The following is a 19,935-nucleotide window of genomic DNA, read 5'->3' as shown; positions in this document are numbered from 1 at the left end:
ATAAATGAAAATGCATCTGTGTTTACTGAAAAGGTCTGGATAACTGAACAGTTTCATTTTTGGGAAAAGTGTTTGGCAAGGATAGATTTACCTAACCTTCGAAACATGATCACCACAGATCTCAAGAGTAGGGGTTGCACTGCAATTTTCATAATGGACTGATAACACATTTTTATATAATTCTTCTTCACAATACTTCAGCAAAGCATTAACATCACACAGCACAACTCAAACGTACATGAGTACAACATTCCTTCTACTTGCAAATTTAAGGAGAAAAATTGCCGAGAACACTACATGTTCTATCCCATCGACCAATCTGTTGTCTGTTATCACTGAAATCGTCCTACAACTGTTATAAAAACACAAGGTAAATGTTTGTACCTCAGGCTGATACTCTTATTGATAACATACTTGCCTACTCAGGGCATTTCACCTTTGCATGACATCTCTATAATGGTTGACTGGGTCTTGAGCCTTGGTGCAGGAGCTGGAGTCTTCAGGTCTACTTTCTGCTACATGTGAGCTGTTGTGTCATACTCTTATTACAAAATTACAATGGGAAGCTCTTTTGCAATATTGCTCACTGATGTGCAGTAGAACCTGATTTAAATTATAGGGCATATGCTGGAAAAGACAGAGACAGCATGAAAGTATTAGTGCAAAATGCAATAACGACAGTGTATCTGTCAGACATAGCTGCCCTAAGATCTCTACCAGTTTTGTTTTTGCACCTTTATTCCTCATGAATAGGTGATTTCCACTGTTAAAAGTTTTACTTTGCTCCTGTGTATTTGCCAGGGGACTAAAGTTTTCTACTGGCACTGAGGCATGAAATGTAGCATGACTAATACTCATCCAGAGGTGGGGCATCGAGAGTTTGTAGTGGCATCAAGAAGGCTGTCAGCCGCTTGTGCGGCTCCTTAACCCTTTAAACAGGATGCGGTTGGAGCTTCTGAATGAAAAGTCTCAGAGCATGTTTGCTGCTAGTGAAATAATTCGATAACTAAGAAGGTGCTTGCATATTCCCCCACCAGAGGAAATAGTTTCTCTGTACTCGATATGATCAGCCCACAACCTTCTAGAGCCAAGGGAAAACAAACCAAATTTAGGCAACTTGCTCTTGTAATTTGTGAGAATGTTCCTAGGGCAGTTGCAGTAGTGGAGAGAGACTTGAGGAGTTAGAGCTGAGAATTTTAAGGGGTGACCTGAAAGTGATATTCAGAATTGCAGTTAAGTTCAAAGCTCTAGTACATGTTGATAAATTCTCTTACATCCTGGAAAGAAAACAAGGGGCAGAATTTTACGTTCCATGGGCAGGATCGGCTGCCTGCCCGCTGCTGAGCTGGTGGGGCCCACCCGCCCATCAAGGGCAAAATTCTGCCCCTTGTGTTGAATTGATTAGCCCAGAGCAACATCACTTAGATACGCAATGCCAGTTCTCTCAGGATTTACATTCACTGCCAATAGCGGGAAAATCACATTAACACCAACGCACCCGCTATAAGCAACAGGGACTGTAATCACAGCTTTTTGTCAAGGATCAATTTTGCTGTTATTCCTCCATCTCTTGGTGAAGTCAAGGCAGTTGCTCGGATGGGTGTGTTGTCCCTGTTTTTGGAAATGCAATAGTATCACATGGCATCAGGTAGAGTTACCTTGCTTTTAGAGGTGAACAATGCCAATTTTCTGACTGCAGTGGCTTCTTATGCTTCAAATGGGTTGGGTTCAAGACACCCAAAGACCACCAATGCACCTCGGGGTCTGTCAAACTTCATCCTGATCTGGAGTAATTCCACGTCTCTGGAGACTCACAACTGGTTTCAGGGTTTGGCAGCAACAAGACTCAATTCTGGACTTCTTAGGGCCAGATTTTAACCCTGTGTAGGTGAATGGGTTTTGAGTGAATTGAAATGGGGCACTCTTGGTTTATGAAATTCACATAGTACATAACCTATTCTTTGCTGAAGCTTGACCAACATGGCTAAAAACTTATCCATGTACTCGCATGCTTCCCATGGTAAATCAAACAACACACAGTTTGGTAAGAGCAGGAGTGCTATTCCATGTGACAAATAATGAACTAATATGGTTAAACACCACAAAACCTAATTGTCATTGCGTAAATAGAATTTCAGACAAATCGCTTTAATTGTTTGGTATGGGATCTGAGTGAGGTCAACCAGAGATTAATTGCCCTTCAAATTGCAAGAACCTTGGCTAAAATATGTGCTCTTCATCCCGTTTTATTTTTGTTTATTCATTCTCAGAATGTGGGCATTACTGGCAAGACCAAGATTGGTTGACCATCTCTAGCTGTCCTGAGAAAGTTAGGTTGAACCTTCTCCATAGATCCCTGGTAGCAGGTTTTGATGCACCAAAACTTGCTGAACCACTTTAGAGGACAGCCTGCCCTATACAGTATATGTGATTCCAGTCCCACACCAACTCAGTTGGTGGAAATGAAATGGCTGTATTTCCTCATTCAACTTGATGTTGTTGTAAATTCCAGTGAGGTAATCATTTTCTGCTTGGGCTGAGGTGCCTACACATTGTCATCAAAAACAGGAATAATTAAACTTGAAATAAACCCCAGGATGACGCTACTTTTCTCATTTTGTGTTAAGCGTGGGAAATGACCATCCATATTCATTATATAGAGGGGAGTCCCAAATGTTAAAAAATTCCATCACAACAAATTAATGCGCAAGAGCCTGTACCTCTCAGTCATTGTTATCTGTGTGGTTGAGTGGGAGCATCTGACCTTTTAGTATTGGCTTCTACTCTTTGTCGATGCTCAAAGCTTTGGGAAATTTCTACACTTCTGACTGATTGAGGTTTTAACTTCTAGCTACTGTTATGACACGTTGCCCATATCACAAAGTGGAAACAAATTTCTGATTTTGTTTCTATACATGTGTTTATGTCTGTATGCATATTTATTTCTGTTTGTGTGTGTCTGAATACATGTCCACCTGTGCACATTTATGTGTCTGTGCGTGTATGTGTGTGTGTACATGCCTGTGATCGTCTCCGTAGGCATGTTGTATCTGTGCATATATATTTGCATCTTTATGTGCTCTTCTGTTTTTGTAACTGTGTGGCTGAATGGGTGTGTCTGTGTGAGTCTGTGTCTATGCATGTGTGTGTTTATTGTGTTGTTGCTGCCTCTGTGCTTGCCTGTGTCTGTGTGCAAGTCTGTGCCTTTGTGCATATGTGGGGTGGATGGTTATCAGCAATGTGTTTGGAGTAGATGCAGTATAACAACCTCAGAAGTAACCTGATCAGCTTCATTGTGAAAAAGAGAAACATTCTAATGACTGCGTATGATAACTTGCTATCAAATAAAACATTTTCTGAATATACTTTGAGAACACTCCCTGTGGTGATAAGTGCTGTACGTTGCAGGGCTATGGGCTGGGTGCAGGAAGGTGGGATTAGAAAGGGCACCTGGGTGTCCTCGGGTTGGCATGAACAAGATGGGCCGAATGTCCCCCTTCTGTGCTGTAACTTTTCTATGGTTCTATGGTACTGTGAGGACAGATACAAAAAAGTCTCTGCCATTTCTTTGTTTCCCATTTTTAATTCCCCAGTCTTATTCTCTAAATCATCAATACTTACTTCAGCTACTCTCTTCCTTTTTTATATACTTGTAGAAGTTCTTACTGTCTGTTTTTATATTTTTTGCTAGCATACACTCCTAATCTATTTCCTTGTTATTTTTCAAATCATCCTTTGCTGGTTACTAAATTTTCCCAATCTTCTGGCCTTCCATTAATGTTTGGAGTATTATAACCCTTTTCATTAAATTTGATACCACCCTTAACTTTCTTAGATAGCCACAGATGTTTCATCCCTCACGTAGAGTCTTTCTTTCTCAAAGGTGTCTATCCTTGTTGAGAATTGTGACTTATCTTCTTAACTGTCTGCTACTGCTTCTCAAACATCTTACTTGTGAATCTATTCTCCCAGGGCACTTCAGTTAACTTTGTCTTCATACCTTTGTTATTGCCTTCATTTAATTTTAAGACAGTAGTTTCAGATCCAAGTTTCTCACCTTCAAACAGAATTTGAAATGCCATCATGTTATGATCACTGTTCCCTAGAGGATCCTTGACTATTATATGATTAATTAATCCTGTCTCATTACACATTACCAGATCTAAAATGCCCTGTTCCCTGTTGGTTCCACCAATGTACTGTTCTAAGAAACTAACCCAAATACACTCTAAAATACATCTTTGCAAATTTGATTTTTTCCAATCTGTATGAAGGTGTAAGTCACTCAATTATTGTAGTAACCTTTCTTACAAGCCCCTATAATTTCTGGATTTATACGTTGTCCTACAATGTATCTACTATTAAGGAGTCTATGGACTATTTCCATCAGTAACTTCTTTTCCAGGCTATTCCTTGTCTCCACCCAAACTGATTTTACATCTTGATCTTCCCTGCCAGATTATTTCTCACTATTGTACACTGATCTCGTCTTTTATTGATTAAGCTACAACCCCGTCTTTTTTTCCTTTCTGCCAATCCTTCCAAAATATCAAGTACCCTGGAATTTTCAGCTGGTCGCCTTGCAACCACATCCCTGTAATGGCTATCAGATCAAACCTAGTCTTTTCTATTTGCAACATAAATTCATCTATCCTGTTATGAATGCTACATGCATTCAGATCAACAGCTTTTAATGCTGACTGTTGCCATTTTTCCTTACTCAGACCTGATATGCCAATTCACAATTATGTTTGTATGATCTGTCCCTTTCTGTCACATTCTGGTTATGATTATTCATATCACTGCCCTGCACTTTTGACTTGCCCTTTCTCTTTAACTTTCTAAATTTCTCCTCACCTGCGCAGCTCCCACCTCCCATGCTATTTTGCTTAAAATCCTATCTATAGCTCTAGTTATTCATTTTGCCAGAACACTGGTCCCTGCATGCTTCAAGTGAAGCCCATCCCAAAGGAACAGCCCGCTCTTTCCTCAGTTCTGGTGCGAGTGCCCCATGAATTGAAACCCATTACCCCCACAACAATCTTTGAGCCACACATTCATAGGATTACACTGGATATACAGCATTCTGCTCAACCAGTCCATGCCGTTGTTAATGTTCCACTTGAGCCTCATCCCATCTTTCCTCATCTAAATCTCTCATTAACCATCTATTCCCTTCTCCCTCAAATGCTCGTCTAGCTTCCCCTGAAATACATTTATACTATTTGCTTACCCACTCCCTGTGGCAATGAATTCCGCATTCTCACCACACTTTACGTAAAGAAATTTCTTCTGAATTCCCAATTGGATTTCTTGGTCACTACCTTATATTGATGGCCTCTAGTTATACCCTTCCCACAAGAGGAAACATTCTACCTGTTACTCTGTCGAAACCTTCCATAATTTTAAAGACCTCTATCAGGTCACCCGCAGTCTTCTTTTTTCAAGGGCAAAGAGACATAACCTATCAATCCTTTCCAGATATGTATATAACCATGCATTTCTGGTATCATCACTGCAAATCTTCTTTGCACACTCTGTAGTGCCTCAAGATTCTTTTTTGTAATAAAGTGACCAGAACTGCATATGGTGCTCCAAATGCGATGCAAGCACTGTTCCATACAGGTTTAGCATAACTTCCCTACTTTACAATTCCGTCCATTTAGAAATAAAGTCTAGTGCTTGTTTTTTTTTAATGGTCTTGCTAACCCTGGTGATTGGTGTATTTGTACTCCACGATCCCCGTGTTTCTCTATCCCACCTATAATTGCACCTTCCAGGTAATAAGTGACCTTGCTATTCTTCCTACTAAAATGTACTACCTCACATTTATCTGTGTTAAACTCAATTTGCCAATTATTTGTTCATTCTACATGTTTATTAATATCCTCCTGTAATTTGTTGCAGTTCTCCTCAGTACTGACTATCCTGCCCCCTGCACTTAGGCATCATCCCCAAATTTAGAAATTGTGTTTTAATTTCAAAGTCCAAATCGTTAATGTAAATTGTGCACAGCAGTAGTCCCAGCACTGATCCTTGTGGAACACCACTTCAATGACCCTTTACTCACACTTCTGCTTTCTTTCTTGCAGCCAACTAGCAATCCATTCTGCCAATTGTTTCTTGATAATTTAATTTCATAGTTCCTCTTTGTCTTCCTAATTGATTTCTTAATTCTCTCTTAAATTGTTTGTATTCCCCCTGATCCTGCGCTGCTCAGCTATACTTTATATGCCTCTTTCCTAACCCGCAATTGTTGCCTTTTGTTTATATTCATCCATGGAGTCTCGCTGTCCTTTAGTTTCATTCCTTAGAGCAGAATATATTTCTTTCCTGCACTCCGTTGAACAGCGTTTTAAATTTTTTAACACTGTTGTCCATTTTATTTTCCCAAGTTTTATTCTCAGCCCCTGAAAATCAGCGTTACTCCAGTCTATTAACTCAGTTTTCATCATATACATGAGCTCTATTGTCATCTTAAAGCATGTAATAGTAGGGTCACTAGATGTTCCCCTAATTTTACTTAGCTGCTCTGGTTCAATCTTCCCTTGTTGGGCATTTTAGATATTGGGTTGCAACAGAGTCTTGTTCACATTGTACGAACCCTATTCCCTTATTTTCTTAACTACCTCATCTGTCCAATTAATATCAGGGTAGTTGAAATCCCCTATGATTATTATTCTATGTTTTTTACTCAATTCCCAAATTTACTTGCATATCTCCCCCTCCACCACCCTTCCACCATTAGGTGGCCTGTAAATGGCATCAATTAGTGTGATTGATATTTTATTATTTTTTATTTCTATTATTCCGGTCAGAAATATCATCCTGTTTACTTTATAAATTATCACTTTTTAAAAAATGGACAAACAGCTAGGCTGGAAGATTCTAAGCTGTTCCAATGGACAAAGGCTACCTTATCCTGGAATGTTACTTGTATGAACATTCTAGCCAAGCCAACACAAAGGATTTGTAGACGATAAGTCTACAAGCCAACCATGGACAGAGGTAGAACTATTTGTGATTCTTAATTTCCAATGTTGTGTTAATGGCCCCGCTGTTAACTGCTCCAAAAGGCACAATCGGTTTCAACCAGGCTGAATAGCTCAACCCAAAATCACTTGTCACATGACCGAGGCTTGAGCTGTTTGAATTTCTTTAATTATACAGCTCTTGAATTTTATCTTCAGTCTCTGACCTCAGAAGAGAAGCAGAATTCCAGGCAAGCAGTCTGTTTGTCTACCAACAGGTAGCAGCAGAAAGAACTCTGTCCAGATGAAGTGCTGGCCCTCACCTACACTGTGTACTACTGGAACTTCCGTATCTGTGCCTATAAGACTCAGTCACCTCTATATGCCTTCTCCCATCATGGAAGTCCTCGCTTCTGGAAAGTCAGATCACGCTGCAACAGTTTCAGCCACTAATCTCTGAAGGAATACGCCACAGGACTTATGGTTCTGGACTCTGGACTCACATGAAACCATAACTCTTATTTTTATTGTGGTTTTGCCCTGTCCCCCTTTCTTTCCCTTATCCCTCTTGTATTGTATGAATGCAAAAGGGGCGAATGTTGCAAAACCCCTGCCCCACATTTTGTGTGTCTGTATAAAGTAAACTAACCCTCTTATTTTACCTTATCTCAAGTGTGCTGTGGGGTTATTAAAAGAGGATTGGATAACTCCAAAACTGAAGGATTGGGGAACATACACTACCACTTATAAAGGAGGAAATCATAAATCAAAAACACCTTTCTGTTTATGGACAGGTCGTGAAAGGAGAATACTGGGCTGTTCTAAATTTATCCCTTTTCGGTGTAACACTATCTATAAGGATTCTATTTTGCCTTGCTAATAGCTGCATTCCCTTTTTTCTACTGCCATTATCTTATTCCTTTTAAATATAGTGCTCCACATCCCTTTTTCGCCCTCTATATGTTCTAAAGATGTTATACCCTGCAATGTTTAATTCCCAGTCCTGATTTTTCTGTACCATGTCACAGTAATTCCTGCTATGTCTGGATCCTCCAAATGCATGATTGCTTTAAACTCTGCTGTTTATTACAGATACTGTGTCAATTGCTGTGCAGACATTTTAGCTTATTTTTTTATGGGATTTCCTCTCGCTTTTTGTTTAAACCATATTTTTGGACTCCTGCTCTATAACTCCAATAATTCTCTTGTCATCAATGTCCTCCCATACTTTATTCTTTCCAATGTTCTCCTTCCCTGCTTAGTTCTCATTTAGGCTGTTTATGTTTCTTGTAGATATCCCCCCACAACAATTACTAGTTTATGGCCTTTGCCACATCCCTATTTATCCTTTCCACTAGGACACGAGTCCCATCTCTGTTCAGGTGTACCCCATCCCATCGCTACAGCTCCTTCCTGTTCTGGAACTGGTGCCAGTGTCCAAGGAAGTAAACACTGCTCTTTCCTATTCCAGCCTTTTATCCATGAGTTAATTCTCCTGCTCTGTCTGCTCCTATGACAATTTGCATTTGGCTCAGACAATAATAGAGTTTATATCAGCAGGTCTGGCAGCATCGGCGGAGAAGAGCACAGTTGACGTTTCGAGTCCTCATGACCCTTCAACAGAACAAAGTAAAAATAGGAAAGTGGTGAAATATAAGCTGGTTTAAGGGGGGCGGTGGGGGGGGGTGGTTTGTTAGGACAAGCAGTCAGTAATAGGTGGAGATAACCAAAAGATGTCACAGACAAAAGAACAAAGAGGTGTTGAAGATGGTGATATTATCTAAAGGAATGCGCTAATTAAGAGTAGAGAGCAGGACAGGCAAGGTACAGATAGCTCTGGTGGGGGTGGGGTGAAATAATACTAAAAGGGCATAAAAGGTAGAGATAAACAATGGATGGAAATACATTTAAAAATAACAGAAATAGATGGGAAAAGAAAAATCTATATAAATTATTGGAAAAAACAAAAAGGAGGGGGAAGAAACTAAAAGGGGGTGGGGATGGAGGAGAGAATTCAAGATCTAAAATTGTTGAACTCAATATTCAGTCCAGAAGGCTGTAAAGTGCCTAGTTGGAAGATGAGGTGCTGTTCCTCCAGTTTGCGTTGAGCTTCACTGGAACAATGCAGCAAGCCAAGGACAGACATGTGGGCATGAGAGCAGGGTGGAGTGTTGAAATGGCAAGCGACAGGGAGGTCTGGGTAATGCTTGCAGACAGACCGAAGGTGTTCTGCAAAATGGTCACCCAGTCTGCATTTGGTCTCAAGTGGCTGTCCCCTGGAGGGGTTGCCCTTCTTGTGTCATGGCTTGGCACCTGTGGCATTTAAAAAAGAAAACTTTCTCTCTCTCCACTTTCAGATCAGCAGCTCCCACCTCAGCCTGTGGGTCTGCTGATCACTGAGTGCTGGAGGGCCTCCCGTTGGCCCTCCAGTCTAAGAAGTCCACCCGCCATCACTGTTTGGACAATGAGCCCGCTCCCTTCAATTGGCTTGAGTATTGTACATTGCATTGGATGTGTCTAAAACACCAGCTCCTGGCCCCTCATTAAAATTTCAGTCCCATTGTATGATTAGACGATTCTACATGAACAGAAGTGTTCAAAGACAACAACATTTTTTTAAAGTTTGATTTTTTTCTTCTGGATTTCTTGCAGCAGTGTCCTGGGGATTAATCCTTAATTCCTAGTAACTCTAGGAAAAACCTGAAGGGATAGCAATGAGGGATAACTATTAGATAGGACACCTTTGCAGTAGTGGCCGTGGGACCTTTCACATCCACCTGAGAGGCCTTGCTTTGCCATCTCATACAAAGCAGGCTCACGTCTTAAACAGAGATGTGCCTGGGCTACCCAAGTGAAGATCTCCATGGACTACTGATGGGTGAATTGATGGCAAGAAGGAGGCAGTAAACGTTTTGCTATCATTTCCAAGGTGCCAAATCTTCATTACCACTTGGCTGAAATCAGGACTTTTGTCCCTAAACCCAGTGATGACTGTAGTAAAATCTTAAACTGGCACTGTGCCAGCATGTTGAAGGGCAGCTGCATTTCCTTTGTCATCAGCCCTTTGTAGAAAGAGTGAGTGAAGGTTTGGATTTCCCTTCCCACTCCTGCAGGGAAGTCCCCTGATTAAAATATAAATAAAAATAATTTTGACTCAAGTTGGAGGTGCTTTGTGGTTTAACATAACGCCTGACTTTATTTCCATTAAAGTCAGTGGAGAATAACATCAGGTGGGGTGTAGAACAATAGTTTCCTACAGCATGGTTCAGGCTAAATGACCTCCTCCGGACTCAAAGCATCCAGCCCATAATACAATGAAATCTCTATTAAACCAGCTAGCTGCTCATGCATCTCAGTCCTGTCCAAAAGCTCGTATAATAGTGTAATGATTCTCTAAGCAGCTGTCAGCTTTGTGTTATAGCTACATAATCTAGGCAATTAGGAAATAAATTGCCTCCTCAGAACATCCTAAAGCACTTATAAAGTGAATTCCATATTTACTAGACCAATGCACAAGACAACTTGTGTACAGCAAGGTCTCCCAAGTAATAATGGGATAAATGAGCTGTCAATCCATTTTTGGGGATGTTGGCCGAGAGAAAGAGGAATGATGGCTAACACATCAGGATAGCTTGGAGTGGCTTCTGAGGAATGATACCAGGGATGAGAGATTAGAAAAACTGGGATTGTTCTCCTTGTAGCAGAGAAGGTGAAGGGGAAATCTAATAGAGGTGTTAAAAATTATGAAAGATTTTGATAGAATAAATAAGGAGAAACTGTTTTCACTGGCAGCAATGTCAGTAACCAAAGCAAACAGATTTAAACTAATTGGTTAAAGAAAAGGAGAGATGGGAAGATTTTTCCACTCAGTGACCTGGATTTCAAGGATAATGAAAGCACATTCATTGGTAAATTTCAAAAATGAATTAGATATAGTGGGTATTGTATTTCTATGTTTGCTTAATACAAATTTACCAATCTTGCACAGGACCAGTAAACTAAATGTCGGTTCATTTTATGTGAGGATGTCGTATGGGATTGTTCAGCAGACAGATTTACAACTACTGTTAACAGAAAAGTACAGCTGCAACTCCTTTACAGCACATGCTATTGGCTAAACTGAAAGTTCTTTTGAATATGTCTGCTGATCACACAGTTTACATCCTGGCTACTTGCTCATGGGCAGGATCTTCCCCCTGTCAGGGGGGTTGTGCGGGATGGGCATGAGCAGGCAGGTTCCTAATCGGCGCCCCCAGTTAGGGGTGCACCGCCATTTTAAGTGGGCGGGCCAATTAAGGCCCACCCAGCATGACGTCCGCCAGGAAGTGCTATGTGCTCCTTGTGCGGGCGGTGGGGGTGATTCCCTGAGCTGAGAGTGCGTTCTTTCATGCATGCGCGCGAAAGAGAGCATAGATCTCCCTGAGGCAAAGTGCTGCCTCAGGGAGATCGGCTCAGGTTTGAAATATTGAATAAAGGTGAGAGAAAAATTTACTGACATGTCCCCTCATGTGCCACTGTCACATGAGGTGGGACATGTCAATTTCTTTTATTTAGACATTTCATGCAAATGTTAATACCCTCATGAAACGTCATTCCGCCCGTGGATGAGGTTTCATGTTTTTTCAGAAGCCCAGCTGGGCTCCTGGCCTGCCCACCATCCTCAAGGTTGGACAGGTAGATCCATTGATTACTTCAATTACTTTATTAATGGCCTTAAGTGGCCGTTGACAGGTCGGCGGGCGCACAGCTCTGCACCCACTTACCTGAGAATGTAAATGATGTGGGGTGACGTCGGGACGCCCATGAGCATATGAAGATGCAGCCCATGAGCATATTCTGTCTGAAAGAGATATCACCAGAGGGTTTAGTAGCACACTAGTAAAGTTACTGAATTAGTAATTCAGAGGTCCAGGCTAATGTTCCGAAAACATTTAAATCCCATCACGGCAGCTGGGGGAATTTAAATTCAATTAATAAACCTGGAAAAAAATGCTAATCCCATCAAATTGATCATGAAACTACAGGATTGTCAAGAAAACCCATCTTGTTCACTAATGTCCTTCAGGGAAACCATCCTTACCTGACCTGACCTACATGTGACTCCAGGTCCACACACTGTGGCTCACTCTTAACTGCCCTCTGAAATAGTGTGACATGACACTCAGTTGTGTCAAATTGCTTCAGAATTAGCACTGCGGTGGAAAAGAAGGTGGCTCACCACCGCCTTCTAATGGGTAATAAATGTTGGCGTTGCCAGCAAAGCTCATATCCCAAGAATGATTGCCACCCTGGCAGAAGAACTATGCTGGTGTCTCAGTCAAAATTTATCCTCCAACCAACACTATGAGAACAGATCACCTAGTTGTTATCACATTGCTGTTTGCAGGACCTTTATGTATGCAAATTGGCTGCTGCATTTCTTACATCGCAAAAATAAATATACTGGTACTTCATTGACTGCTATAAGGGTTGTTTCTTTCTTTAACTGTCACAGAGATATATGAAAAAAATATGTTGTCTCTTAGTGCCATTAAGTACACAGGTTAAATGTTTGCACTCAGTAGCTTCACACCTGAGTTTACATAACTCCGGTATGAACTTTTGAAATGAAAGATTATACAACGGGTTGCCAAAGGATGAAGGAATTCCATTCAAGTGCATTAGTTATGGGTATACAGAGTGCCATTTTAAGCCAGCATCTAGAACTGGTAGAGCAATATTTAATCCACTCAGAGAAGGAGAAAGCATTATATGGTAGCCTTCTGACAGTAGTTTGACCGATATTGTTTCAATGCATCAACAGGTGAATAGACACATGGGAACCTTGATTTTTAGCTTAGAGTGTACAATACTTACAAAAACAGAAGTAATGTTGAACCGACATCAGGTATAGTTTAGGGTGCAGTTAGGATATTGTTATAATGCATTTGGAATATAATGAAAGCATCAATGGCAAGGCCAGTGTTTATTGCTTATTTCGAGTTGCCCTGGGAGTATGGTGATGGCTTGTCTTCTTGAACCGCTGTAGTCCACATGTTGACAGTGCTCCCACAGTACTGTTAGGTTGTGTGTTTCCAGGATTTTGATCCAGCGATGATTAAGGAATGAGGATATGTGCCCAGGTTGGATGGTGTGTGTCTTGGAGGTGATTGCGTTCACATGAAGCAGCTGCCATTGTTTTGAAATGCTGGAGGCCCCAGCTTTGCAATATTGCCTCTAGTTCTGGCTGTCTTACTTTAGGAAGGATGTTAAAGCCATGCAGGGGGTACAAGAGAGATTCACTGAGCTGGATTTTACCAGCCCTTTGGAGAAGGGATAGGAGGTGGGAGGGCATTAGGAGGGGAACCTGAACTCTTCCCGCCACCATAACATATTACCAACGGCAAAAAGCTCAACAGTGAGCCATGCACTGGACGGATGATTCTGGAAATCGAGTGCCCAATTAAAGGCCACCTTCCCCCACCCCTGCCACGTGGGGAGGCTGCCTAATAAACTTTGGTGGTTTCTAGTGGGTTCCTGTTAGGGAGTGCTCCTTTATCACTGCTCAATGGCCCAAGAAGGGCCCTCCTAGCAACAACGATTGCCCCCACAGCTATGGCACGCTGATGGAAGGCGACCACGCCCCCCCACCTCCAGTCCCTGAGTCCTGCATGTCCGGCCTCAGCATGTTTAAAAATAAAATTTAGCTTTGTTTCAAGGCACACTCTCATCACTGCCCTTCAGCCTGCAGTGTCAGCAGAGGTCACCTCTATAGGTGGCGCTGCCGAGGCTGCCTGTTCCCCCTGATTAGGCCAGCAGCTCTGGGAGGCAGGCTGCCACCCTCTTAATTGGCCACTGCCAGTTAAATGCTGCCCCTGGGGCTTGCTGCCCATCGGTGCGGGGTTCTGTCCCAGTGGCGGGACTTCTTATCTGCTCAAAAGATGCAGCCTATTAATTACCTCCCACGGATGAGAGGCTTTAGATATGGGGAAAGACTAGAAGAACTGGAGTTTTCTTCATTATAGCAGAGAAAAGGAGCTCAGATAGAGATATGAAAAAAATAGGAGCATTTTGATAATGTAAGCTGAAAAACCCATCGATGAGCCAATAGCTAGAGGGTGTAAATTTGGGATTAATATTCAGAAAAATGCAATATTTTTCATTTGTTTTTCACAGATTCAGAGTCAATCATACATAGCACAAAACTGGGTGGGAGGGTGAGCCAGATCACACAAAGCTGGGTGGGAGGGTGAGCCAGATCACACAAAGCTGTATGGAAGGGTGAGCTGTGAGGAGGATGCAGAGATGCTTCAGTGTTATTTGGACAAGCTGAGTGAGTGGGTAAATGCATGGCAGATGCAGTATAATGTGGATAAACGTGAGGTTAACCATTTTGGTAGCAAAAACAGGAAGGCAGATTATTATCTGAATGGCTATAAATTGAGAGAGGGGAATGTGCAACGAGACCTGGGTGTCCTTGTACACCAGTCACTGAAGGTAAGCATGCAGGTGCAGCAGGCGGTAAAGAAGGCAAATGGTATGCTGGCCTTCATAGCCAGCGGATTTGCGTACAGGAATAGGGATGTCTTGCTGCAATTGTACAGGGCCTTGGTGAGACCACACCTGGAATATTGTGTGCAGTTTTGGTCTTCTTATCTGAGGAAGGATGTTCTTGCTATAGAGGGAGTGCAGCGAAGGTTTACCAGACTGATTCCTGGGATGGTGGGACTGACATATGAGGAAAGATTGAGTCGATTAGGATTATATTCGCTAGAGTTCAGAAGAATGAGGGGGGATCTCATAGAAACCTATAAAATTCTAACAGGACTAGACAGGGTAGGTGCAGGAAGGAAGTTCCTGATGGTGGGGAGTCCAGAACCAGGGGTCACAGTCTGAGGATATGGAGTAGACCATTTAGGACTGAGATGAGGAGAAATTTCTTCACCCAGAGAGTGGTGAGCCTGTGGAATTCATTACCACAGAAAGTAGTTGAGACCAAAACATTGTATGTTTTCAAGAAGGAATTAGATATAGCTCTTAGGACGAAAGGGATCAAAAGGTATGGGGAGAAAGCGGGAGCAGGCTATTGAGTTGGATGATCAGCCATGATCATAATGAATGGAGGAGCAGGCTCGAAGGGCCGAATGGCCTACTCCTGCTCCTAGTTTCTATGTTTCTAGAAACTTACTTTTTCAGATTGTGCCATGGAATCATTGAGGTCCACCTGAGAGAGAAGAATGTGAATCCAAAAGATGGCACAACTGATAGTGCAAAACTCCCTCTGTACAGTACTGAAATGTCAGCCTAAAGTTCATCACTGGAATGGCTTTTGAACCGATGATTGTCTGACTCAGTGGCTTAAGTGCTACCACAGAGCCAAGGTTCATACTTTAAGAAGCTTCCAGGAAATTTTAATAAACTTGGAATGTAGGTCTGGTTTCTTGTAAGAAACAGTAAACTTTATTTACAGATCTTCTGATAAAGCTATATGCTTGTACCGAGACCAAGGCTAGAAAGCTCAGCCCCTAAGATTACCCGTGCTCAGGGCTGTTTCATCTGTGCAGTCACATGATCCACAAAACAGAATGAAAAGTTTGACTTACAATTACTACATTCCTCCCGCTTTAATTTTGTTTTACCCTCTTATTTATAAAAACATCTTAACTCATATGATATACAAATATGTGTAGTTCATGCAATTATAGACTTAGGCCAGAATTTTACATTTGGCATGCAGGCTCGGTGGGAGTGGGAGGGGGCGGTCAGGGAGCCGACTGCCGCCCGCGATTGGCTCCTCACCACGATTTCATGCGGGCGGGCCAATTAAGACCCACCCTGCATGCATCACGAGCGGTAGCGCTGAGTGCTGCCTGTGCAGGCAGGGGGAGGAGGGAGAGTCGGGTCTAGTGTGCAGTTCACGTAAAAGAGCACTTCAATCTCCCTGAGCGATGAAACTGCCTCAGGGAGGTTGAAGTGCTTTTTAAAAAAATTAATAATGACATTAAAAATGTAATGAAACATGTCCCCTCATGTGACTGTGTCACATGAGATGGGACATGTTTTTAATGGCAAAAGGAAGTTTTCATTTAATTTGTATGAGATTTATGAAACCTCATCCCGCTCGTGGATGAGGTTTCCTAAAAAAATGTAAAGGCCTCTTAGCCTTTTCGCCTGCCTGCCAACCGGAAGGTTGGACGGGGAGCGTAAAATCCAAGTTAGTTAGGTCCTTAATGGCCTTAATAGGCCTTTCAATTATCAATGGAAGCGCAGCCGTCTCCGGCACGCACCCACCGAATAAAATATTGTGACGGTGCACAGTGACGTCAAGATGCACGCCCGATGTCATCACACGTCATATTACGTTCCGGCGTGTTGGGCGCACGCCTGCATGCCAAATGTAAGATTCTGGCCTTAGTTTTTAAAGTGGTTTTCGAATTTGGGTAGAGCGACGCAACTCTATGACTTGAGATTCTTCCATTGGATCGACGTGACCAGGAACTGCAGCATCAGGGACATCCTCAGGCAATGGCAGTTCAGAATTATTTACTTCAACAGAGACATCAGGTATGTCTATTCTTAGCCGATCTGACACCTCAGGGATCAAAGGTTTGACTTTGATTTCAGGTGGATTAACTGGTTGCTGGAGGGTTTCTCAACTTCTGAGATGATCCATGTGTTTCCTAACAATCCTGTTTTCCACTTCTACTTGATAAGATAAAGGTTCTGTTTCAGAGACGATTGTACCAGGGCCTATCTCGGTCCAGTTGCAAATTTTTGCACAAGAACTGTCTCTCCCACAGTAAATTCTCGATCTTTACTGTGATCATCATGATTCACTTTCTGACTACCCGAGTTTCTCTCCATCTTCCCCCTCTAAATTAGGGAATACTAGACTCAATCTTGTACGAAGTCGGCGCTTTATTAACAATTCAACCAGTGGTCATGTGAGGAGTTGTGCGATAGCTGTAAAGAAATTTTGAAATTCATGTTTCCAACTTTCCCTCTGATAGTTTCTTTGTGCCTGTTTTAAGGATTTGTATTGCTTTCTCTGCTAACTCATTGGATGAGGGGTGATACAGTGCTGTTCTGACGTGTTTAACTTCATTTAGGTTCATGAGTCTCTAGGATTCTGTACTAGTGAAGACAGTACCATTATCCGAATCAATAACTTCCAGTAGGCCGTGTATACTAAAACATTGGCACAGCTTTTCAATAGTTGCGCACGATGTAGGTGATCTCACTTCACACACACCCATCCATTTGGGATGTGCAATGATGATCACTAAAAACATGGTACCAAAAAATGGACCTACATAGTCTATATGTAGTCTAACACAGGGTCAACCAGGCCACTCCCACAGATGCAGTGGAGCTGAAACGGGCAACTTCTGCTGTTGCTGATGCTGGAGACAGTGTTTAACCATTTTTTCTATATCACTGTCTATATCAGGCCACCAGATATAAGATTGTGTGAGCATCTTCATTTTCAAAATACCAGGATGTGCACTACGAAGTTCTGTCAACAGTGGTTCTCTTCTTTGCAAAGGATGATGACGTTTGCTCCCCATAGCAAGACACTATCTTGACAACTTAACTCTGCTTTACAGGCATAGAATGGCTTCAGCTCTTCACAGACTTTTGCATTCAACCATCCTTGCAATACCTGCTCTCAGGCTCTTGATAAAATTGGATCCCATTTTGTCCAATTCTTTATCTGCTTCGCACAGATTGGTGAGGAGTTCAGGAAATTCAACTCAAGTACAACCTCTTGAGGTACTGGAGCATGTATAATGCTATCTGGCAAAGGGAGATGGCTGAGTGCATCCGCATTTCCCATTTGCATACCCGGATGGTGCATAAAGGTGTACTCATATGCTGACAAAATTAAAGTCCATCTTTGAATTCTAGCAGAGGCTATCGGTGGAATTGCTTTACCTTCACTAAATAAACCCAAAGTGGCTTGTGATCTCGCACTTTGGTGAAGTGTCAACATGCAAATATTGATGGAACTTCTTTACCCCAAATATGGCTGATAAGCCCTCTTTTTCAATTTGTGAGTAACCTTTCTTGGCTGTAAAGAGGGTTCTGGATACAAATCCTATCCATCCTCCATTATGTGTGACAATACTGCTCCCACTCCAAAGGGAGATGCATCACAAGTGAGTATTAATTCCTTAGACGGGTCATAGTGCATTAGCAGACAGAGTGAGTGTAAAAGCTCTTGTTCAGGCTTCCTCTTGCTGTGCCTTCCAGGACCATCTGTGGTTCTTCTTCAATAATAAGTGTAAAGGGGCCAACACTGTAATTAGATTAGGCAAGAAGTGACCGTAATAGTTTACCATACCCAAAAAAGACTTGAGCTACGTGACGTTAGTAGGACAGGGCACTTCCTTGATTGCCCTGACTTTCTCTTCTACTGGATGCAACCCTTGGGCATACACTGAATTACACAAATACGTGACTTCAGTTGCTTGGAAAATACACTTCTCTTTTTTTAAATGCATGCCAGCCTCCAAAAATCTCTTCAGAACCTCTTCTAGGTTGGCCAAATGTTCAGCTTTCGTTGATCCTGTGATCAGGATGCATCCAGGTACACTACTACTCGGGGAAGTCCTTGTAGTAAGCTTTCCATGGTTCTTGGGAAAATTGCACAGACAGAGGACACACTGAAGGGTGGGCGTGTGTATTGGTACAGGCCCCTGTGCGTGTTTATGGTAACATACCCTCTCGATGTGTCATCCAACTCTAGCTGGTATGCATGGCTCATGTCCAGTTTAGTGTAGGGTCTTCCTCCTGTAAGTTTAGCGTACAGATCTTCAATCCTCAGGATTGGATATTTATCTAGTTTAGCAGCCTTGTTCACAGTTAATTTATAATCTCCGCAAATGCGAATGGTTTGATTTGGTTTCATCACAGGGACTATGGGTGCTGCCCATTCTGAAAATTGGGCTGGCTGGATTATTCCTAACTCCTCCAGATGACACAATTCCACACCCACCTTCTCCTTTAGGGCATAAGGCACAGGTCTTGCCTTAAAAAACCAGGGTGTTGCTTCAGAATCCATGCATATTTTAGCTTGCAGTCTTTTATTTTTCCCAACTCATCTCGGAATACCCTGTCATAGTTTCTTAACAACTGAGGAATTCCTGTTGTTCTGACTTGAAAAATTTCTGACCAGTTGAGTTTAATTTCTTTCAACCAATCACGGCCCAGAAGGCTCTGACCTTCACCTGTTACAACAATCACTGGCAACGGGGCTGTCTGTTGCCTGTAGGATACAGGTACAGAGGCAATGCCTTTCACCTGTTTTGCCTCTCCAGTGTACGTTTTTAGCTGAGCCGTGGCTTGCTCCAAACTCAATGGCTGGGCACCTTCTCTCAGGTGTTTAAAGATGTGTTCTCCCAACACTGTGGTCGATGCTCCTGTGTCAACCTCCATGACTAGAGGCTTCCCATTTACTTGAAGGGTGATGGTGATTGGTTCAGTTTTCCTGGCCTTAAGATTGTATACAGGATAGGATTGGATATCAGTATCAGCAGCTTCTGGTTCATCTATATTGTGCACTTCATTCAACTTGGTCTGCTATCTGATTGGTTGTCTTGATTTTGCCCTGCATTGTTTTACAACATGCCCTTTTTTGTGACAGTAGTGGCATTCTGCCTCTTTAAATCTGTAGGCTTCTGGTAAACGATTCCCCCACAACGGTAACACTTTAACTTCCAGATAACTGGTGAGCTGCTTCCAGTATTTCTGGTCTTCGTGCCACACCCAGCGGCAGGTTCCCACCCTAGCTGCAAAACGGTGCCATGTTGCACACTCTGCAAAGCCTGCGAGTCCCTCTCAGCGCTCTCCATGGCGTGTTTCAGGTTAATATTAACTTCTGCAAGTAAATGGTTCTGAATGGCGTCATCGTGTACGCCACAAAACAAACGATCTCTCAACACATTGTTTAAAGTATCACGGAAGTCTCAGTGCTCTGTTAACT

The 19,935-nt window shown here is 42.3% G+C and overlaps 1 protein-coding gene across 1 annotated transcript in view; it reads left to right on the top strand.

Moving 5' to 3' along the window:
* The window catches only part of LOC144685724 (regulator of G-protein signaling 14-like), a 117,661-nt gene that overhangs the window by 354 nt on the left and 97,372 nt on the right, over positions 1–19,935 (top strand). The window lies entirely within an intron of this gene.

This window comes from Cetorhinus maximus, chromosome 10 (genome assembly GCF_964194155.1).
Source record: "Cetorhinus maximus chromosome 10, sCetMax3.hap1.1, whole genome shotgun sequence".
In the NCBI taxonomy this organism is placed as follows: domain Eukaryota; kingdom Metazoa; phylum Chordata; class Chondrichthyes; order Lamniformes; family Cetorhinidae; genus Cetorhinus; species Cetorhinus maximus.
This window is presented reverse-complemented; position numbering and strand designations above follow the sequence as displayed.